This window comes from Triturus cristatus, chromosome 1_2, assembly GCF_964204655.1.
Source record: "Triturus cristatus chromosome 1_2, aTriCri1.1, whole genome shotgun sequence".
NCBI lineage: Eukaryota > Metazoa > Chordata > Amphibia > Caudata > Salamandridae > Triturus > Triturus cristatus.
Window position 1 is genome coordinate 389,133,000 of NC_140580.1, and position 24,846 is coordinate 389,157,845.

Genomic DNA, 24,846 nt, shown 5'->3' on the forward strand with positions numbered 1-24,846 from the left:
CAATGATGGAGTTCATTTTGCAATAAAAATTATGGTTAGTGCTGTAGAAAGAAAAATTAGGACATGTTTTAAGTGAGATCTCAATTATCTTCCTGTTATATTTCAACAGGAGCAGCCTGTCAGTTAATGCTGTTGTGCTCTACTACAGCTTTCCAGAGTGTTCTAAAGAACAACTAGAGCGCTAACAGTCTTACTTATGACAAAGTTATGGCACACCGAAAGCCATCTTGATTGGAATAAACTGGTAACTCTTAAAACATTTAATTTAAAGAGGAACAAAATGAGGGGGTTCATTTTGTCATAGAAATTATGGTTAGTGCTGTAGAAAGAAAAATTAGGACATGTTTTAAGTGAGATCTCAAATATCTTCCGGTTATATTTCAGTAGGAGCAGCCTGTCAGTTGATGACTTTGTGTTCTACTGCAGCTTCCCAGAGTGTTCTAAAGAACAACTAGAGCGCTAACAGTCTTACTTATGACAAAAGTATGGCACATCTGAAGCCATCTTGATTGGAATAAACTGGTAACTCTTAAAACATTGAAATTAAAAAGGAACAAAATGATGGGGTTCATTTTGCAATAAAAATTATGGTTCGTGCTGTAGTGTAGAAAGAAAAATTAGGACATGTTTCAAGTGTGATCTCAAATATCTTCCTGTTATATTTCAACAGGAGCAGCCTGTCAGTTGAGTCCTTTGTGTTCTACTACAGCTTCCCAGAGTGTTCTAAAGAACAACTAGAGCGCTAACAGGCTTACTTATGACAAAATTATGGCACACCTGAAGCCATCTTGAAGGAATAAACTGGTAACTCTTAAAACATTTAATTTAAAGAGGAACACAATGAGGGGGTTAATTTTGTCATAGAAATTATGGTTAGTGCTGTAGAAAGAAAAATTAGGACATGTTTTAAGTGAGATCTCAAATATCTTCCTGTTATATTTCAACAGGAGCAGCCTGTCAGTTGATGCCTTTGTGTTCTACTGCAGCTTCCCAGAGTGTTCTAAAGAACAACCAGAGCGCTAACAGCCTTACTTATGACAAAAGTATGGCACACCTGAAGCCATCTTGATTGGAATAAACTGGTAACACTTAAAACATTTAATTTAAAATGGAACAAAATGATGGGGTTCATTTTCTCATAGAAATTATGGTTAGTGCTGTAGAAAGAAAAATTAGGACATGTTTCAAGTGTGATCTCAAATGTATTCCTGTTATATTTCAACAGGAGCAGCCTGTCAGTTGATGCCTTGGTGTTCTACTGCAGCTTCCCAGAGTGTTCTAAAGAACAACTAGAGCGCTAACAGTCTTACTTATGACAAAATTATGGCACACCTGAAGCCATCTTGATTAGAATAAACTGGTAACTCTTGAAACATTTAATTTAAAGAGGAACAAAATGAGGGGGCTCATTTTGCCATAGAAATTATGGTTAGTGCTGTAGAAAGGAAAATAAGGACATGTTTCAAGTGTGATCTCAAATATCTTCCTATTATATTTCAACAGGAGCAGCCTGTCAGTTGAGTCCTTTGTGTTCTACTACAGCTTTCCAGAGTGTTCTAAAGGACAACTAGAGGGCTAACAGTCTTACTTATGACAAAATTATGGCACACCAGAAGCCATCTTGAAGGAATAAACTGGTAACTCTTAAAACATTTAATTTAAAGAGGAACAAAATGAGGGGTTTATTTTGTCATAGAAATTATGGTTAGGGCTGTAGAAAGAAAAATTAGGACATGTTTTAAGTGAGATCTCAAATATCTTCCTGTTATATTTCAACAGGAGCAGCCTGTCAGTTGATGCCTTTGTGTTCTACTGCAGCTTCCCAGAGTGTTCTAAAGAACAACTAGAGCGCTAACAGTCTTACTTATGACAAAATTATGGCACACCTGAAGCCATCTTGATTGGAATAAACTGGTAACTCTTGAAACATTTAATTTAAAGAGGAACAAAATGATGGGGTTCATTTTGCAATAAAAATTATGGTTCGTGCTGTAGAAAGAAAAATTAGGACATGTTTCAAGTGTGATCTCAAATATCTTTCTGTTATATTTCAACAGGAGCAGCCTGTCAGTTGAGTCCTTTGTGTTCTACTACAGCTTCCCAGAGTGTTCTAAAGAACAACTAGAGCGCTAACAGTCTTACTTATGACAAAATGTTGGCACACCTGAAGCCATCTTGAAGGAATAAACTGGTAACTTTTAAAACATTTAATTTAAAGAGGAACAAAATGAGGGGGTTCATTTTGTCATAGAAATTATGGTTAGTGCTGTAGAAAGGAAAATTAGGACATGTTTCAAGTGTGATCTCAAATATCTTCCTATTATATTTCAACAGGAGCAGCCTGTCAGTTGAGTCCTTTGTGTTCTGCTACAGCTTTCCAGAGTGTTCTAAAGGACAACTAGAGGGCTAACAGTCTTACTTATGACAAAATGTTGGCACACCTGAAGCCATCTTGAAGGAATAAACTGGTAACTTTTAAAACATTTAATTTAAAGAGGAACAAAATGAGGGGGTTAATTTTGTCATAGAAATTATGGTTAGTGCTGTAGAAATAAAAATTAGGACATGTTTTAAGTGAGATCTCAAATATCTTCCTGTTATATTTCAACAGGAGCAGCCTGTCAGTTGATGCCTTTGTGTTCTACTGCAGCTTCCCAGAGTGTTCTAAAGAACAACCAGAGCGCTAACAGCCTTACTTATGACAAAAGTATGGCACACCTGAAGCCATCTTGATTGGAATAAACTGGTAACACTTAAAACATTTAATTTAAAAAGGAACAAAATGATGGGGTTCATTTTCTCATAGAAATTATGGTTAGTGCTGTAGAAAGAAAAATTAGGACATGTTTCAAGTGTGGTCTCAAATGTATTCCTGTTATATTTCAACAAGAGCAGCCTGTCAGTTGATGCCTTTGTGTTCTACTGCAGCTTCCCAGAGTGTTCTAAAGAACAAGTAGAGCGCTAACAGTCTTACTTATGACAAAATTATGGCACACGTGAAGCCATCTTGATTGGAATAAACTGGTAACTCTTGAAACATTTAATTTAAAGAGGAAAAAAATGAGGGGGTTCATTTTGTCATAGAAATTATGATTAGTGCTGTAGAAAGGAAAATTAGGACATGTTTCAAGTGTGATCTCAAATATCTTCCTATTATATTTCAACAGGAGCAGCCTGTCAGTTGAGTCCTTTGTGTTCTACTACAGCTTTCCAGAGTGTTCTAAAGGACAACTAGAGGGCTAACAGTCTTACTTATGACAAAATTATGGCACACCTGAAGCCATCTTGAAGGAATAAACTGGTAACTCTTAAAACATTTAATTTAAAGAGGAACAAAATGAGGGGTTTATTTTGTCATAGAAATTATGGTTAGGGCTATAGAAAGAAAAATTAGGACATGTTTTAAGTGAGATCTCAAATATTTTCCTGTTATATTTCAACAGGAGCAGCCTGTCAGTTGATGCCTTTGTGTTCTACAGCAGCTTCCTAGAGTGTTCTAAAGAACAACTAGAGCGCTAACAGTCTTACTTATGACAAAAGTATGGCACATCTGAAGCCATCTTAATTGGAATAAACTGGTAATTCTTAAAACATTTAAATTAAAAAGGAACAAAATGATGGAGTTCATTTTGCAATAAAAATTATGGTTAGTGCTGTAGAAAGAAAAATTAGGACATGTTTTAAGTGAGATCTCAATTATCTTCCTGTTATATTTCAACAGGAGCAGCCTGTCAGTTAATGCTGTTGTGCTCTACTACAGATTTCCAGAGTGTTCTAAAGAACAACTAGAGCGCTAACAGTCTTACTTATGACAAAGTTATGGCACACCGAAAGCCATCTTGATTGGAATAAACTGGTAACTCTTAAAACATTTAATTTAAAGAGGAACAAAATGAGGGGGTTCATTTTGTCATAGAAATTATGGTTAGTGCTGTAGAAAGAAAAATTAGGACATGTTTTAAGTGAGATCTCAAATATCTTCCGGTTATATTTCAGTAGGAGCAGCCTGTCAGTTGATGACTTTGTGTTCTACTGCAGCTTCCCAGAGTGTTCTAAAGAACAACTAGAGCGCTAACAGTCTTACTTATGACAAAAGTATGGCACATCTGAAGCCATCTTGATTGGAATAAACTGGTAACTCTTAAAACATTGAAATTAAAAAGGAACAAAATGATGGGGTTCATTTTGCAATAAAAATTATGGTTCGTGCTGTAGTGTAGAAAGAAAAATTAGGACATGTTTTAAGTGAGATCTCAAATATCTTCCTGTTATATTTCAACAGGAGCAGCCTGTCAGTTGATGCCTTTGTGTTCTACTGCAGCTTCCCAGAGTGTTCTAAAGAACAACCAGAGCGCTAACAGCCTTACTTATGACAAAAGTATGGCACACCTGAAGCCATCTTGATTGGAATAAACTGGTAACACTTAAAACATTTAATTTAAAATGGAACAAAATGATGGGGTTCATTTTCTCATAGAAATTATGGTTAGTGCTGTAGAAAGAAAAGTTAGGACATGTTTCAAGTGTGATCTCAAATGTATTCCTGTTATATTTCAACAGGAGCAGCCTGTCAGTTGATGCCTTTGTGTTCTACTGCAGCTTCCCAGAGTGTTCTAAAGAACAACTAGAGCGCTAACAGTCTTACTTATGACAAAATTATGGCACACCTGAAGCCATCTTGATTAGAATAAACTGGTAACTCTTGAAACATTTAATTTAAAGAGGAACAAAATGAGGGGGTTCATTTTGCCATAGAAATTATGGTTAGTGCTGTAGAAAGGAAAATAAGGACATGTTTCAAGTGTGATCTCAAATATCTTCCTATTATATTTCAACAGGAGCAGCCTGTCAGTTGAGTCCTTTGTGTTCTACTACAGCTTTCCAGAGTGTTCTAAAGGACAACTAGAGGGCTAACAGTCTTACTTATGACAAAATTATGGCACACCTGAAGCCATCTTGAAGGAATAAACTGGTAACTCTTAAAACATTTAATTTAAAGAGGAACAACATGAGGGGTTTATTTTGTCATAGAAATTATGGTTAGTGCTGTAGAAATAAAAATTAGGACATGTTTTAAGTGAGATCTCAAATATCTTCCTGTTATATTTCAACAGGAGCAGCCTGTCAGTTGATGCTTTTGTGTTCTACTGCAGCTTCCCAGAGTGTTCTAAAGAACAACCAGAGCGCTAACAGCCTTACTTATGACAAAAGTATGGCACACCTGAAGCCATCTTGATTGGAATAAACTGGTAACACTTAAAACATTTAATTTAAAAAGGAACAAAATTATGGGGTTCATTTTCTCATAGAAATTATGGTTAGTGCTGTAGAAAGAAAAATTAGGACATGTTTCAAGTGTGGTCTCAAATGTATTCCTGTTATATTTCAACAAGAGCAGCCTGTCAGTTGATGCCTTTGTGTTCTACTGCAGCTTCCCAGAGTGTTCTAAAGAACAACTAGAGCGCTAACAGTCTTACTTATGACAAAATTATGGCACACGTGAAGCCATCTTGATTGGAATAAACTGGTAACTCTTGAAACATTTAATTTAAAGAGGAACAAAATGAGGGGTTTATTTTGTCATAGAAATTATGGTTAGTGCTGTAGAAATAAAAATTAGGACATGTTTTAAGTGAGATCTCAAATATCTTCCTGTTATATTTCAACAGGAGCAGCCTGTCAGTTGATGCTTTTGTGTTCTACTGCAGCTTCCCAGAGTGTTCTAAAGAACAACCAGAGCGCTAACAGCCTTACTTATGACAAAATTATGGCACACCTGAAGCCATCTTGAAGGAATAAACTGGTAACTCTTAAAACATTTAATTTAAAGAGGAACAAAATGAGGGGTTTATTTTGTCATAGAAATTATGGTTAGGGCTATAGAAAGAAAAATTAGGACATGTTTTAAGTGAGATCTCAAATATCTTCCTGTTATATTTCAACAGGAGCAGCCTGTCAGTTGATGCCTTTGTGTTCTACAGCAGCTTCCTAGAGTGTTCTAAAGAACAACTAGAGCGCTAACAGTCTTACTTATGACAAAAGTATGGCACATCTGAAGCCATCTTAATTGGAATAAACTGGTAATTCTTAAAACATTTAAATTAAAAAGGAACAAAATGATGGAGTTCATTTTGCAATAAAAATTATGGTTAGTGCTGTAGAAAGAAAAATTAGGACATGTTTTAAGTGAGATCTCAATTATCTTCCTGTTATATTTCAACAGGAGCAGCCTGTCAGTTAATGCTGTTGTGCTCTACTACAGCTTTCCAGAGTGTTCTAAAGAACAACTAGAGCGCTAACAGTCTTACTTATGACAAAGTTATGGCGCACCGAAAGCCATCTTGATTGGAATAAACTGGTAACTCTTAAAACATTTAATTTAAAGAGGAACAAAATGAGGGGGTTCATTTTGTCATAGAAATTATGGTTAGTGCTGTAGAAAGAAAAATTAGGACATGTTTTAAGTGAGATCTCAATTATCTTCCGGTTATATTTCAGTAGGAGCAGCCTGTCAGTTGATGACTTTGTGTTCTACTGCAGCTTCCCAGAGTGTTCTAAAGAACAACTAGAGAGCTAACAGTCTTACTTATGACAAAAGTATGGCACATCTGAAGCCATCTTGATTGGAATAAACTGGTAACTCTTAAAACATTGAAATTAAAAAGGAACAAAATGATGGGGTTCATTTTGCAATAAAAATTATGGTTCGTGCTGTAGTGTAGAAAGAAAAATTAGGACATGTTTCAAGTGTGATCTCAAATATCTTCCTGTTATATTTCAACAGGAGCAGCCTGTCAGTTGAGTCCTTTGTGTTCTACTACAGCTTCCCAGAGTGTTCTAAAGAACAACTAGAGCGCTAACAGGCTTACTTATGACAAAATTATGGCACACCTGAAGCCATCTTGAAGGAATAAACTGGTAACTCTTAAAACATTTAATTTAAAGAGGAACACAATGAGGGGGTTAATGTTGTCATAGAAATTATGGTTAGTGCTGTAGAAAGAAAAATTAGGACATGTTTTAAGTGAGATCTCAAATATCTTCCTGTTATATTTCAACAGGAGCAGCCTGTCAGTTGATGCCTTTGTGTTCTACTGCAGCTTCCCAGAGTGTTCTAAAGAACAACCAGAGCGCTAACAGCCTTACTTATGACAAAAGTATGGCACACCTGAAGCCATCTTGATTGGAATAAACTGGTAACACTTAAAACATTTAATTTAAAATGGAACAAAATGATGGGGTTCATTTTCTCATAGAAATTATGGTTAGTGCTGTAGAAAGAAAAATTAGGACATGTTTCAAGTGTGATCTCAAATGTATTCCTGTTATATTTCAACAGGAGCAGCCTGTCAGTTGATGCCTTTGTGTTCTACTGCAGCTTCCCAGAGTGTTCTAAAGAACAACTAGAGCGCTAACAGTCTTACTTATGACAAAATTATGGCACACCTGAAGCCATCTTGATTAGAATAAACTGGTAACTCTTGAAACATTTAATTTAAAGAGGAACAAAATGAGGGGGTTCATTTTGCCATAGAAATTATGGTTAGTGCTGTAGAAAGGAAAATAAGGACATGTTTCAAGTGTGATCTCAAATATCTTCCTATTATATTTCAACAGGAGCAGCCTGTCAGTTGAGTCCTTTGTGTTCTACTACAGCTTTCCAGAGTGTTCTAAAGGACAACTAGAGGGCTAACAGTCTTACTTATGACAAAATTATGGCACACCTGAAGCCATCTTGAAGGAATAAACTGGTAACTCTTAAAACATTTAATTTAAAGAGGAACAAAATGAGGGGTTTATTTTGTCATAGAAATTATGGTTAGGGCTGTAGAAAGAAAAATTAGGACATGTTTTAAGTGAGATCTCAAATATCTTCCTGTTATATTTCAACAGGAGCAGCCTGTCAGTTGATGACTTTGTGTTCTACTGCAGCTTCCCAGAGTGTTCTAAAGAACAACTAGAGCGCTAACAGTCTTACTTATGACAAAAGTATGGCACATCTGAAGCCATCTTAATTGGAATAAACTGGTAATTCTTAAAACATTTAAATTAAAAAGGAATAAAATGATGGGGTTCATTTTGCAATAAAAATTATGGTTAGTGCTGTAGAAAGAAAAATTAGGACATGTTTTAAGTGAGATCTCAATTATCTTCCTGTTATATTTTAACAGGAGCAGCCTGTCAGTTGATGCCTTTGTGTTCTACTGCAGCTTCCCAGAGTGTTCTAAAGAACAACTGGAGAGCTAACAGTCTTTCTTATGACACAAGTATGGCACACCTGAAGCCATCTTGATTGGAATAGACTGGTAACACTTAAAACATTTAATTTAAAAAGGAGCAAAATGAGGGGGTTCATTTTGCCATAGAAATTATGGTTAGTGCTGCAGAAAGAAAATTTAGGGCATGTTTTAAGTGAGATCTCAAATCCTCTTCTATTTCATTAGAAAAGTCTTACATGCAGACTGAGACAATCACTTTCAATACCAGCATTAGACTTCTAGTTAACTCCCTGGTGAGCAGTAGGTTTACTACAGTGATCTAATGAACAGCTAGAGTGCTAACATTCTGAATTTATGGAAAATATGTGACACATCTGAATGCCTTCTTGATGGAATCAAAGTAAAAAACTGAAAGCATTTCCTACTGAGGAGACTGCAGTAAATGAGGAAATTAGGAAACTTCATAACACATAAGTCTCCCAAGAATGACCACTAGAGAAAAAAAGAGCCCAAATGTAGCACAAATATCACCCAGATGTAGCCCACATATAGCTCAATGAGACAAGTGTGCAAAACACTTTTTATTTTTAGTTCGTCTGCAGTTTTATATAGTGCAGACTGTTCAGGTATTGGAGTGTCACATCTTACTTGGACCCTTTATTGCGTATTTTGAACAAAGTACATGAGATTGATCGTGCGAAACATTGAACTTTACGGTTCTGTTAACCTGAAGTTCCTCTGAACCGGGCTTTGTAACACCCGTTTTTACCTACTGGTTTTAAATATTTCTCACTGTATTGTATTAGGAAAGAGGATTTACTGTTTATATGAACACTTTTATGATCTATGTTTCTAAATCAGATCAAATAAAGTTTAATGAATTCTATAGCAGAACGGAGGCGAGGATTATGCATATGTTTCCTCACTTTATTTGCATAGAAGTTCAAAGAAAACATAACACAACAATCATTAAACAAAAGACTACACAACCCATGAATCATTAGGGGGGTAGTCTCCAAGGCAACTATAGTCCAATCATATTACAGTCCATCGTATATCGTGACGTCCCTTCCACTTCCTCTTTCTTCACTGCTCGTCAGTTAAGTGCATTCCTTACATTCTTGGCTTAATCTGACGTTGTTGTTGTTTGTATAGCGGTTTCTTGTGCACGTTATTAGCATTATTGCCTTGGTACTGTTTCATATTCCCGCCGCAGCAGGCTCTTGCCCGAGAGCGTTCTCCCCCTTGCAGTATCTCCCGCTGTGCGCTCTGCGCACGGTAAGATCCTGTCAGGCGCGTCTGGTCCGAGCGAGGTAGCTTCGTCGAGCGCTCCCGCTAGTCTTTACGCGTGTTTGGGAATCCGGTCACTCCTTTAGTGTCCGCTTGATTCCCGACCAACCCTCGCCTAATTTTGACACCGCTATGTGGTGATTTCACCACACGGCCACGTTAGTGACCAGCGCCACCTGTTGGTGGTAATTGGTATTGGGCCTCAGTCTATTCTTATAACAGCTTTGGGGAAAGCCCAGCTGTTGGAGCACCGGCGAGGAGGCTGCCTTAAGGATTTTAAGGGCATTTGTTCTGTGATCACACCCTCTGCTATCACGTCTTCTCCAGAAGACCATTTTTACTCCTCCTACCAGGAAGTGGAGGAGGAATGACCCCCCAACTGCTCTCTCCAGCAGTGGACCAAACCCTCTCTCTGGCTATTTCTAGGGCGCTGGCTCCTCTTAGGGATCAGGTTGATAAGCTAGCGAAAAGCATCCCTGGGGTGTTCAGTGACCCAGATCTGGTGGTGGTGGGTCCCAGTAGCTCCCAGATGGGGAATAAAAGGGCCGTTAAGCAACGCGGGGCACTTGGAAGGATTTGATAAACTTACGGAGACCTTCCTCAAGAATGCACGAACGCTTAAACATGCACCCTGCCAGGAGGAGGAGGAGTCCGGAGAAAATTGCGACTCTGTCATCACTATTGTAGACCCCGACGGCGGGATTCCCATAGAGGGAGAGGGTGTATCGAAGGACGATTTCTCCTCCGATGAGGATAAGAACTCGGGGCGTCCCTGGCATCCAGAGTCCCACTCCTCTCAGTCCCGGGTTGGAGACGGGGTCCACTCGGACATGTTCGAGCCTACCCAAATTTACCATGCGAGGTCGGCGGAGTGGAACCCTGACACAAAAGTGGCAGAGTATGTGGTGGGGAAAATCCATCAACCCCTTGAAAGGGAGGTCAAAATTAGGATGAGGGGAGAATGCCCCAGGCCCTCACTGAAGGGGAAGGTGGCACACACACCTGAAATTGATGAGAAACTATATACCTTTTTCTCTAAGTATATGAGGGATCCCAAGAAAGGAATTGATAGGTCTTGGACGTGGTAGGGCCCTTGACCCAAATTATTCAATTGGCGGAGCGTTCAAAAGAATCAGGATCCATTTTGTCCACGGATATTGTGGCTGGTTAGGTGCACTACCCTAAACCCTAAAATACTACCCCCTCCACTACCCAAACCCCACTGCACTACCCTAAACCCTAAACAACTACACCCAACATGACACCCTACACTACCCAAACATAACTGTACTACCCTATACCTTAAAACACTACCAACAGTACGACTCCCTACACTACCCAAACACCAATGCACTACCCTAAACCCTAAATCTACCCCCAGCACAACCCCCTACACTACACAAACACCACAGCACTACCCTAAACGCTAAAACACTAACCCCAGCATGACCCCCTTCACTACACAAACTCCACTGCACTGCCTTAAACCCTAAAACACTACCCCAGCACGGCCCCCTACACCACACAAACACCACTGCACTACCCTAAACACTAAATCTACCCCCAGCACGACCCTCTACACTACACAAACACCACTGCATTACCCTAAACCCTAAAACACTACCCCCAGCACGACCCCCTTCACTACCTAAACACAACTGCACTACCTTAAACCCTAAGACACTACCCCCAGCACGACCCCTTTCACTACCCAAACACCACTGCACGACCCTAAACCCTAAAACACGACCCCGTTCACTACCCAAACACCACTGCACGACCCTAAGCCCTAAAACACGACCCCCTACACTACACAAACACCACTGCACTACCCTAAACCCTAAAACACTAACCGCAGCACGACTCCCTACACTACCCAAACACCACTGCACTACCCTAAACCCTAAATCTACCCCCAGCACGACCCCCTACACTACCAAAATACCACTCCACTACCCTAAACCATAAAACACTACCCCCAGCACAACCCCCTACACTACACAAACACCACTGCACTACCCTAAACCCTAAAACACTACCACCAGCATAACCCCCTACACTACTCAAACACCACTGCACTACCCTAAACCCTAAAACACACTACCCCAGCATGACCCCCTACACTACACATACACCACTGCACTACCCTAAACCCTAGGGAAAAAACACCCCATGCCCAAACCCCCTTACCTCTCACTCCTCGTGGTTCCTCTCTCCTTGTGGTTCCTGCTTCACGTTATCTCTGAGGGGCGGTGCACGTCTTTGTGAGGAAACAGAACAGCCTCTGTTTCCTTACAACAACGTGGATCGTCTACATGTTTTTTTAGAACGCATGGTCATTTACCATACATACCTTTACAACAAAATTTGTTGTAAAGGCATGCGCGGTAAATGACCATGTGTTCTAAAAAAAAGTGTAGTAATGACTTCGCGATGTACAACGCATGCGTGGTAATGCATGCATTGTAATGGTATCGCAAAGTAAAAAAGTTGTTGTAACGGTTGTTTACCGATCGAAGCTGGCCCCTGTTCTTCAGTGAGACGTTTATTTGATTAATTAGGAGGATGGAATGTGTTTTTTACCGAAAGTGCATTCCCAGCTGTTGTATTGTGAAAGTGTCTGTGTGGCCTGGTTTCACTTCCGGTGAGAAAGTGGAAGAGTTTGTTTGGATCTAAAGGAGTTCTGTTGTTGGACAGGGCCGGCGCGACACGTCATCAGAAAATAAAGCTAATGGAAAGCATCCTCCCTGAAGTGTGGAGCAGTGCTATGAGAGGTCGAGTGTGGGTCCCACCGCAATATGACCGTACCGCGTGAACCATGTGCCGCCTCCAGGGAACGGGAGGCAGAAGCGGCATCGCAGGTCCTCTTGAAGCACTAATTCTACATTTTGTTACTAGGGCATTTTAACTTTGTTGTTCCTGCCAGATACAAAGAGAAGATCCTGTGTTATTCAGTGCCCTCGTTACCTTTTTTGTGGGTTGTGGAGCTTGTCACTTCGCTGCCCCGTGGGTGCACACGACTGGGCACCCCACCTCCTGTGCCATCTGTAGGGCTTCTGCCCTTGGATCACTGGTTTCGGTTTCTGGAGTGGCAACATAAACAGTTGCTCCCAGAGGACTAGTCTGAACACTTAAGTGAATATCCCCTGCACCAGCATTCCACGGAAATTCTTTCCTAGTTCTCTCACGTCGACGAGGATGTCATAATAGCATGGCTCTGCTCTCGACACCATATGACGTCATCGGAGCCATAAGAGGACCTCATTGGCATGCTGACGTCAGTTCCACCCATTTTTTTTGTGCCACCGAGGCAAACAGGCAGACCGAGACATTTTCACATGTATACATAGTATAATAAATATATATATATTCACTGAAAAAACCATAGGTTTCAGGCACGTTATAGTTAGAAATTAGCATTTAAAAAACCTTAGAAATTCACTGAAAAAAACAAAACTCATGTAGCTACTCACTAACTCATGCAGCCTGTGGTAAATATTTCGTTACCGGTACTATTTTTTATGCGGTAAAGTCTATTAAGAATAACTCAGTAAATATAAGAGGCAGAAACCGTGGTATTAGAGGTTTTAAAAGGCTTTATTCCTATACAAAGGAATACAATTCGAATTGTAGGCTTTCTATTCCATCACCACGAAAGTTCAGGAAGGAAGGGCATACATTATTGACAGATAAGCAGTTTTATAGAAAATACATTACAGTGAGACAGATGCAAGAGGCGTAACAGCTGATAGTACAGATAAAAGGTGCATACGTAACTAACAAAGGCGTATACATGGGTGTAACTAAAGTACGTCATTAAACATGATGTCACAAGTGGGTGGATCCATAAAAGAATCCTGCAATGTCAGCAGAAATATTTGGCAGAGATGCGCGCGCAGCCGCATGACGTGTGATTGACGTGCAACTAGAGGGTGAAGGGGACTTGACATTTAGATCTACATGTGGAGACAGAAGTCTGGGGGTCATGTCAACCTAATCCCAAATCATATCTAATATCCTATGTTTAAAGAACTGTGTTATCCAAAAGGAAAGGTTTCTAGAGTAGAATCTATTCTATACTGACTGTTAGTGCGTGTACAAGCGTCTAAGTGTCTACATGAGATGCGAGGGGGTAGGAATATTCCATGGTAACGGGGCTTATGAATTACTTGCATGAGGACAGCGAGGCCTGGCCCCTTTGCACGGTAGCTGGAGGAATGTTTACCTAAACTACTAGACAGGAATGCATCGGATGAGGAGCGGAGTAGATAATCTTGAAGGTGAAATACAGTTTTTGGCAGGCAATATGCTGGATCAGGCACCGTTAGCCGCGCAGGGAGTAGGACAAAGTTCATGGATACAGATGCAGGCTCAGACTGGAGCTTTCAGAGGCAGAAGGCAGGAAAAGGCTTGATGACAGAATTCTGGGCCTACTCGCCTGAATCTGTAAAATGTGGAAAGTGAACCACATAAAGTCGGTGGCCTTTCATACTTAGGAATGGAATATCTGACCCATTCATGGCGGATCTGAAAGAGGACATGTTGACGGTGGACGCACATGTATTTGCGTCTTCAAAACTGGAACTGGAGGGAACATACATGTACTTATAGCATGCACATGGAGCCGTTGGGGTCTACGATAGGGGACATAACTGATCACAAAATTCATATTTCCTCATTCCCTCCTTGTCCCCTACGGACCCTCAGGAGATATCGATCTTCATCAATCCATCGATCTGTTCATATAGCATCATTTGTTCTTCTTTCTTCTTCCGGGATCTTGAACGAAAACTTGAATGTGGGATACACGATGTGGCACACAGACCACAAATCGCTGGCCCACACTGTAGACATAAACAGCAACTGAATAGTATGAGAAAGCCAATACCTAGGAAGCATAGGATTCTCCATCCCCAGGCTGACAACACGCCCCAGAACCAACCGGACCAAGTCCAGGTGCCTGGACTCTGGTGTATCTGGCTTATAATCTTATGAAGGCGAGTTATGGCTTTATATACTGACGGCGAATTTTCTGGTATGAAAATGCAGCAACTTGATCCGATGACCCTACAAGCTCCGCCCCTATCGGCCAGGATGACGTCAAGGACAAGACGATTTTGAAGCACAACAATCCGCATAGCAGACTGCTCTTCTGTTAAATTGCCTAAGGCGGAAATAGTTTCATTCACTACTGCTTCAAGGGTTCTGGTTAATCTACGTATCAGCTTACTATTAGTGACTGTACCTATATATGGAAAGAAACCTTTATTGAAATCTGTGTATTTTTCCCATGCTGTTTCAGTGTAATCGACAATTGGGAGATCTCTCTGTTGTCTATTGTGTACTAAATGGGTATTTCTGTGATAATCAGGAGGAGCTAGGAAAACAGGTGGCAGAAGGAATGCTATGTAACAGGTACCATCCCAATCTAGAGGTAGACATATATATGCGGTCTGGCCACATATGAAGTAGGAATGATGGGAAGCTCTAAATGTAGACTTGCCTTGATCACTGAATTGTATTACAGTGGTGCATTTACTATGGCCCATATGTAGGGAACCATTCTTTCTTATACATAATTCCCCTTTTACTGGGAATACTGACATGGCGGGCAAGATTGGTGTAGCTTCAGATTCAACGTTCAGGATCATGAGGTTAAGTGTAAAATTACCTAATCCATATACTTCATTTTCTAAATCAGTTCCTGTTCTTTTAGGAAGTCCTTCCTTGTTAGGGTAGCAGACTTTAAGTAAAACTAGGTTCAGGTTTCCCCATACCCAGTTGTCTTGATAAACTGCGGAATTTGAATCTAGGGAATTAATCAAACTAAACCATGCTCCACAGGAGCCATTGTGTGTGAACGGATATGGAAAGAGGGGCAAAACTCCCTTATAGTTCTGATAGGGAGGGAGTCGGCCACATATCCAACAATTTGTGGCATTGCTGGTCTGATGGGAATGATGTAACATACTAATGAATGTGTTGTTGCGCAGCGCAAATCTATAGGACAACTCATGCGGAGGTAATTCGCTAAAAGAATGTTCTGCAGTTATATTGTAAGCACGCTTATGAATAGGGTAATACATATGCAATAGTATGCTGAAAATAATGATCAGAAGACTTAGAAAAAACAAAATTAATAATGTTACTGTGCAGTGACTACGAAGTGATTTACAATACGCATGTTTTTTCAGCTGCATCTGTTGATTTCTTTCTCTATTCCGGTCTAGAGGATACATGTCAGAGACAAATTCAACCGATTCACCTTGGAGAGGACTTAAACAATCAAATTGTCTGACTTGCTAGACCTCAATTTTAGTTTGTACAGTTCTGGTTTCGATTGCTCAACCAAGGGGAGCTTTGAGTCTGTCTGTGAAGGAATACAAGGTTGAGTATTCACACTGGATGGTAGTCCATAAAATTTCTTGATATGACTCGAGTGCAACCACCCTTTGCGACCCTCAATCTTCACGGCAGTCCTTGTAGTCAGTAGAACCAACTTAGGCGACTTCCACCTAGGATCCAGTTGTGTCTTCCGGTCGAAATTCCTGACCAAAACCAGGTCACCAGGAACCACGTCATGGGGCTTCACCTCAGTATTATTGGGAAAAGCTACGGTTACCTGTGAACGACAAGATTGTAGTGCAGACATCAAGGAAGCCAGGTAATCTGTCAGCATATTACAGTCAACATCAGTTATTTTGCGAGGTATAGGCGTCCCCCACATATTTGGTGGTCTACCGAAGATCACCTCATACGGGGATAGCCCTGTTCGAGAATGTGCTACCATTCTCATGTAAAAGAGCGCAACTGGTAAGGCTACTATCCAATCGACTCCTTTTTCTCTACATATTTTAGACAATCTAATTTTCAGAGTTTGATTATGACGTTCCACGAGACCTGCTGCCTCGGGATGTCGGACACAGTGGAATTTCCATTGGTAGCCTAACAAAAGGGAAACGTGTTTCATTAGTTCGGATGAGAACGGCTGGCCGTTATCTGAGTAGACAACACGTGGTAAACCGTACCGTGGGAAGAATTCTCGAACTAACTGTTTGGCAGTAGTCGGAGCAGTGTAATCTGAAACCGGGTATGCTTCTGTCCAACGGGAAAGAGCACAGACAACTACGAGAACATATTTGAATCCTCGACATCGTTCCATCTGGATATAATCCATCTGGAGGACTTCAAAAGCATGATCGGGAGGTTGAAATCCACCCTGCTCTACGGGGATGCTTTTACCTGGATTAAATTGACAACATATCATACAGGTACGAACTTTTTGTTTAGCTGCTGCTCGCAAGTGTTTGTTGAACCAAATGTGTTGAATGCTGTCTAGCATAGCTTTTTCTCCTAGGTGTGCTGGACTATGTATTGTGTTAATGATGACTTGAACCATAGAGTCGGGAAGAAACCATATAGATTTTTCCTTCGTCATCCATCCTTGATCCGTTTGGATCCCTCCTAATTCAGTCCATTTCTTTATTTCTTCTGGTGTAGCATGTGTCTGTATGTCAATTACATCAAGGGCGGGATCCTTAACTGTCATACAATGTGTTAGTGTCTGAACTATTGTCTTTGTCATGTCAGTTGTGAGAGTCTGATTCTGAGCAGTCTGTTTAGCTGTTCTGTCAGCTAGGTCATTACCCTGAGAAATGATATCGGTAACTTTTGTATGGGCTTTGCATTTCATAATCGATATTGCAGTGGGTAGATGAATCGCGTCTAATAAGGCTTGAATGAGGGGTCCGTGTTGGATGTGGGCACCGTGAGAAGTTAAATAACCTCTCTCTCGCCACAGTACGCCGAAGTCATGGACGACTCCGAATGCATAACGTGAATCTGTGTATATATTGACTTTCTTATTTGTGGCTTGAATACAGGCTTGTGTCAGAGCGATGAGCTCTGCTGCTTGAGCTGACAAAGTGTTAATACGATTTGTTTCAATGACTTCAGTGTCTGTTGTGACTGCGTAAGCGGCCACTAACTCTCCTGTACTTGTTCTCATACATGACCCATCTACATACAATGTCAAGTCTGGATCTGACAAAGGGATATCTGTCAAGTCTTGTCTGGGTTTCGTCGTGATAGTAATGATTTCGACACAATCATGTGCCAATGGATCTGTTCCGCCCACTGGTAACAGTGTGGCAGGGTTTAACGTATTACAACGTCTGATTTCTATGTGTGGCTGAAATAATGTCAGTTCGTAACCGGAGAGTCTCGCTATAGTCAAGTGTTGTGTTTGTGTGCGGTTCAAGAGAACCTCCACTGCATGTGGTACTTGTACTGTCAATTGGTGTCCTAACACTATGACATCGCTTTGTCTGATAGCTAAAGCTGTTGCTGCCACCGATTTCAGGCACGCAGGAAGAGCCTGAGCTACTGGATCTAATGTACTAGAGAAATAAGCACATGGTTTGTGTGATCCTGCTTGTTCCTGAGTGAGTACTGATAAGGCAGTACCTTCGCGTTCTGTAACAAAGAGTGTAAACTGTTTACTGTAACATGGTGTTGCTAAGACAGGTGCCTGGCATAAAGCTTTCTTTAAGCTTTCAAAGGCGTGTGTATGTTCTTGAGTCCAAGGGAGGACAGTCGATGTGGCTGCCTCCTGTGTTGTCAACTGGATGAGTGGTTTTGCTAGAAATGCATATTGAGGGATCCACTGCCCACAGTATGAAGTGAGGCCTATAAAAGCCCGCACCTCCTTTTGTGTCTTGGGTGGTGGCATGTTAGCGATTAACTGGATGCGGTCGGGTGTAAGCTGCCTTCCCTCCTTGGACAGCGAGTGCCCAAGGTAAACAACTCGCTGGACACAGAATTGCAGCTTAGAAGGGGACACCTTGTGTCCCTTGTCAGCCAAAAATTGTAAAACCGTCAGTGACGCTTTTTCACATTCCTGTTCGCTTCGGGCGGTGATCAGCAGATCATCGACATATTGAAGCAAGGCAGTGTTAACTGGCATGTGGATACTGTCAAGTTCTCGTTTCAGTGCTTGGCTATAGATGCTGGGGCTTTCTGTAAGTCCTTGAGGTGCGCGTGTGAATTTAAAACTTCGTCCATTTAAACTGAACCCGAACAAGTATTGACTTTCCGGATCGATTGGGACGCTAAAGAAGGCATTTTTGAGGTCAATTACAGTGAAGAACGTTGCTTCTGAGTCAATAGCTGTGAGTAATGAAGAGATATCTGGGACCACAGGGTATTGTGGTACAATACATTTATTTAATTCGCGCAGATCAATAACTAATCGATATACTGGTGGTGCTTTTGGATCCGTTCTTTTAAGAATCGGAATTATCGGGGAATTACATACATTGGAGTCCGTTTCGACAACCACTCCTTGTGCAATGAGCTCGTCAATGATTTGCAGCAAAGCCACAACAGCATCGGGTGGTAACTTGTATTGTCGCATTCGTGGTAGTACTATTCCTGTTTTCAGTGTAACTCGATATGGTGTAATGTTCATGCAACCAACATCAGTGGGGCCTTGTGCCCATAAATGTGTAGGTAAATTCTGCAGTCGGTGATCCATATCTCTGGACACGTAGTGACCTTTGAAGTCACGTAGAAATAGTCGTACTCCTTCCGGAGAACAACATATTATAGCTCCTAGAGCTTTCAATGTTTTTATACCTAACAAGTTTTCTGGACATGATTTAGTAAGCAATAGATCTGTAGTACGTGTCAATGGACCGATCGTGAGTGGAAGAGGTTGTGTTACGTCATTAATTATGGGTTTTCCTGAGAATCCAAGGGAAATATTTTGTGAGCCTGAGAGGGGTGCCTCTGGAACTTCACTGCGTCGTATAGTTGTTCTGCTTGCCCCTGTATCAAGTAAAAACTTTCTGTCTTCCCCTAATAGTTCACTATGTACATAAGGTCCCTCTTGGTCTACAGGAACCTCTATAAGGGGTAAGCCAACTTCCCTCTCTAGGCTATGTCATGTATATCGCTGATAATCGGGATAATCTGCTTGTGCATACTGATACATCTGTTGTGTTGTTGCTTGTGTTGCAGCAATAGGCTGCGCTGGTGGTGGTGCTACGGTCTGTTGTGGAGCTCCCTGTTGCGGAGCTAGTTGTTGCGGAGCTAGCCTAGGTTGTGCATGCTCAGTGATTTGTTGTTGATTCTGATCCTGTCTAGGTGGACGTGGTCTCTCCTGAGTTCTACCTGTAGCAATATTATGTTTCAGGACTGGACAATCGTGTATATAATGACCTGGTTGTTTACAATAGTTACATGTCCCTTTTGTAGGACCTGCGGAATCACCCTTATGATGACCATCGGCTGGAACTGACTGAGCAACAAGCATTTTCATTTTTGTATCTTTCATACGTCTTTGTTCGTGTTCTTGTTCTTCTCTAATTCTATTGTGGTGATATTGTAACATCTGTAACATCTGTGATGGGGTATTACCTTGCCAGGTACTTTCGAATTTCAATACTCTATTCTTGACTTGTAGCAGAGAATTTTCAACTAATTTTGTCACAAACAGATGTGGATATGACTCACTACTGGCTTTTATACCACTATTTATACCAAAACATTTTTCAAATCGGGAATAGAAATCACTAGTGTCTTCATCTGGCTTTTGTTTACAGGCTGATATTGCACCCCAGTCTTCCTTTTTCGTAGTTAATAAACGTGGCAGTACCTGCACTAGTAGTCCTGCTAGTGCTGTAGTCTTTTCCCCAAGTCCTGCTCCTGCAGCTCGGGCCCTTTCTTCGTTTTCTAATGCTGTCCAATCTATCTTTTGGTCTCCCACCTCCCATTCCTTTTCTCTGAGTTTCTCATAAACACCGGCGGGTAATAGGACTTTTAATATTTTCATAATGTCGGGGTAGGTATACTCTCCCATGAGTAACATGTCTTTTATTTCACGGTGGAAACCTGCTGGGTCCTTGTCATGGCTGGGTACTACTTTCTTCATTTCTAATAATTCCAGTTTAGTTATAGGCGTGTACACAAACACGCGTGTAACGTTATTACCGTCACCTCTGATTGGGTGTACTTCGCGTAACGGGTTCTGTCTATCTATGTGATACATTTTTCTTCCTATGATGGGAACTGGAACGTGTTCTGAGCATACGAAATTTAAATATTGGTTTCGGAATTCTAGAATTTCTTTGATCAAATCAGTACTTGACCTTCTCCATATGTTCGTGAGTAGTTCTGTCAATATGTCAGGTAAGGGTCCTGGATCGGAGTGTTGGCTTTTATATAATATAAGGAGGTGTTGAATCATGTATATACTAGCTAAACGCTGTTCGTAGGGGTCAAGATTCAGAAATGTGTGTGCAAGTACATCATCATTGTATTCGCTGGGACTGTCAGCCCATTGTACTGCTGACCTGGCTAATTCTTCTTCGTCCATGGAATCGAGCATATGGTACCCCCTTCGCTCTCGGAGTAATTTATCAGCGGCTTGGAATAAGTGTTCGGGGGATTTTGTATTTAACATAGGGTTTGGAAAATGTCTATTATATTCTGGACGTATTGGACATATCTGATCATTAAAGCCTCTAGTATTATTATGGGGTCTTCCTCTACCTACATAAGCTATCGTTTCTAATTGTTCTGATTCTTGCTCCTCCTCCTCTTCTGATTCTACTCTGTCTGTTTCTCGTCTTTCTTTATGTATTCGTTCTACTTCCTTGCGGATCTTTCGACACATGGCGATTATACACGCCTGTCTATCATGTTTCTCTTCTGATATGTTCTGACCCCATTTGACAAGTCTTTGCATGGTATCGTGATCTGCCCCGGGCCTGTCTTGATTCCTAATTACACAATTTATGAAAAAACGTAGTAGTTGTCTCTGGACATCCACTTTCTGGTATTCCATAGCTTCGTTAATACTTTCTGGACCTCGCCCTGTTTGGACAAAGCGATATATTTCGTCTAGGTGTTCACCCATTCCTGGTATTGTCATTAAATATAATGTAGCTCGTCTTATACGTAGTGATGATATGAGCAATTTATCCTGTCTACCTGGTACTGGATCGTATCTACAATCCACAAGCTGTTCTTTAAACATGTCGGATGTCGCTAGTTGGGGTGTACGTTGGAGTGCTAAATCTCTAAGGGTCTGTTTATTTCGCGGCGGGGTGGCAAACATGTCTGTCGTACCTCCTGTAGCACCATCTGAGGCGCTAGGCACGAAAGGATTCGTTGGGCGTAGGATAGAGATTGTGGATGCGGGAAAAACTGTAGAAACGGACGGACCTGTGGGAACTTGTGTAGGAGTTTGTAGTTGCGGGGATACAGACGGATGCTCTTGGTGTTGAACACCATCGGCAAGCGGTATGTGTGGTATGGCATTAGCATACTCGGGAGCTACGTCATCTAAATAGGAAGAAAGGAAAACGTCCTTTGCTGTTTTGGGATGTGCTTTGGGATGTGCTTTTATCGGGAGTAATGGAGGAGTTAAATCTTTTGGTATTTCCGGGGTAGCCTTAGGTAACCCTTCGGCCAGAAGAGGATACATACCATTCATAAGAGTGTTTCTTTGTCTATCTACTTGTTCTGAGTTTACTCGGGTACCTTCCTCGAGTAATAGATTTTCTCGAGTTTTATTTGAATTCTCTCTACCTTTCTCTTCCTGTCTGAGTGCTTTTTCTGTACGTCTGTATGATTCTTTACGCCATAATTCAATGGCATCTTTCTGTGACTGTCTGGCTTTCTTTTTCCATAATTCTTCTTCTACTCTCATGATGCAATCTGCATCCCAGGTCCCCGCTGCGGGCCATCTCTGACTCTCTGGTAATTCTTTGGTGTAGTCCACCCATAAATCAAGAAATAATACGGCATCTAGGCCATGCTTATGATACATAAAGTATCCTGGAGTGTCCCTAGGTGGGATGGGAACAGCTTCTTCGAGTACACCTTTTCTAGTTTTGATCTGTCTTAGTTTCGAAAAGAGCGGCATTTTTAGATCTGGTTACTTAATCTTAAACACACTTAATACAAATAAACACAATAATGAACAGTCATTCACACCACAATGTATAGAACGTATTAAAACATTTAACATTTAACAGTTTTAACGAACAATGATAACTAATAGAAAACTAGTTACTGACATAATACTGATACTAGATAATACTTATTTATATGCAAGACATACTATATATACTGCTAAACAGTACAGATACACTGCTGAAACAGTGCAGACCGGATTTGTGTACCCAAACCCGTCTTGACCGGCACAGACTATGTGCACGTAAAATGCCTCCCCGGTAATGGTACTCACCGGGTAGCTCGGAACGGAAGGCCTCGGAACGGAACTGAAACTGGACCGGATTGGACTCGACTCGACTGGACTCGGAACTTCGGAACCTGGTGGGCCTCTGTATACCTCGGATCTTGCTCTCTCAGCTAGGCTCTGGTCGGGATACTTCGCACTTCTCACCGCCTCGTCTGGGTGTTGATCGCAGCCTCAGTCGCTCCCGCTTGGCCGGAGGGAGATACAGGAAATCCTGCAGGTACGCGTTTTTGTCCGTTCAGCTGTAGCAGGAGACCGGGCCTGCAACGCACCGCCGGCGCGTGAGATGAGAAAGTGTCCCTATTCGGGCGCCAATTTATGTGGTAAATATTTCGTTACCGGTACTATTTTTTATGCGGTAAAGTCTATTAAGAATAACTCAGTAAATATAAGAGGCAGAATCCGTGGTATTAGAGGTTTTAAAAGGCTTTATTCCTATACAAAGGAATACAATTCGAATTGTAGGCTTTCTATTCCATCACCACGAAAGTTCAGGAAGGAAGGGCATACATTATTGACAGATAAGCAGTTTTATAGAAAATACATTACAGTGAGACAGATGCAAGAGGCGTAACAGCTGATAGTACAGATAAAAGGTGCATACGTAACTAACAAAGGTGTATACATGGGTGTAACTAAAGTACGTCATTAAACATGATGTCACAAGTGGGTGGATCCATAAAAGAATCCTGCAATGTCAGCAGAAATATTTGGCAGAGATGCGTGCGCAGCCGCATGACGTGTGATTGACGTGCAACTAGAGGGTGAAGGGGACTTGACATTTAGATCTACATGTGGAGACAGAAGTCTGGGGGTCATGTCAACCTAATCCCAAATCATATCTAATATCCTATGTTTAAAGAACTGTGTTATCCAAAAGGAAAGGTTTCTAGAGTAGAATCTATTCTATACTGACTGTTAGTGCGTGTACAAGCGTCTAAGTGTCTACATGAGATGCGAGGGGGTAGGAATATTCCATGGTAACGGGGCTTATGAATTACTTGCATGAGGACAGCGAGGCCTGGCCCCTTTGCACGGTAGCTGGAGGAATGTTTACCTAAACTACTAGACAGGAATGCATCGGATGAGGAGCGGAGTAGATAATCTTGAAGTTGAAATACAGTTTTTGGCAGGCAATATGCTGGATCAGGCACCGTTAGCCGCGCAGGGAGTAGGACAAAGTTCATGGATACAGATGCAGGCTCAGACTGGAGCTTTCAGAGGCAGAAGGCAGGAAAAGGCTTGATGACAGAATTCTGGGCCTACTCGCCTGAATCTGTAAAATGTGGAAAGTGAACCACATAAAGTCGGTGGCCTTTCATACTTAGGAATGGAATATCTGACCCATTCATGGCGGATCTGAAAGAGGACATGTTGACGGTGGACGCACATGTATTTGCGTCTTCAAAACTGGAACTGGAGGGAACATACATGTACTTATAGCATGCACATGGAGCCGTTGGGGTCTACGATAGGGGACATAACTGATCACAAAATTCATATTTCCTCAAGCCACTTATACACAAAGTGAGAGGCTGATACAGATATTTACATATTTAAACATTACTCACTAACCCATGTATTCACTAAGATACACTTAATCAGTCAGTTATGCAATCAATTATACAAAACAAAAATCATCCATTTAGACACTTATATACCCATTTATTCTTCCATCGACCTTGAGATATACATATATCAAACATATTTAATTTTCAGAAAAACACACATTCACTGGATGATGTCATCAGTGATGTCATTTGAGATGTCATCAGTGATGTCATGAGTGATGTCAATGACCATGTCATGAGTGATGTAATATGTAATGTCATCAGCAGTGTATTGCGGGCGCGCGAGTTATAGTTAGCTGAACTAACTATAACAGGGGAATTTCTATGGTTTTGTACAAGTGAAATGTCCAACTCACTATAACGCCCCTGAAACCTTTGTTTTTTTCAGTGAATATATATATATGATGTTATGATGCGTTTTGGCTAGTCCTGGCCCTGATTACATAAGCACTGTGTTTTGAAAGGCAGGCCTGCAAACATCACATGACGTATGAATATG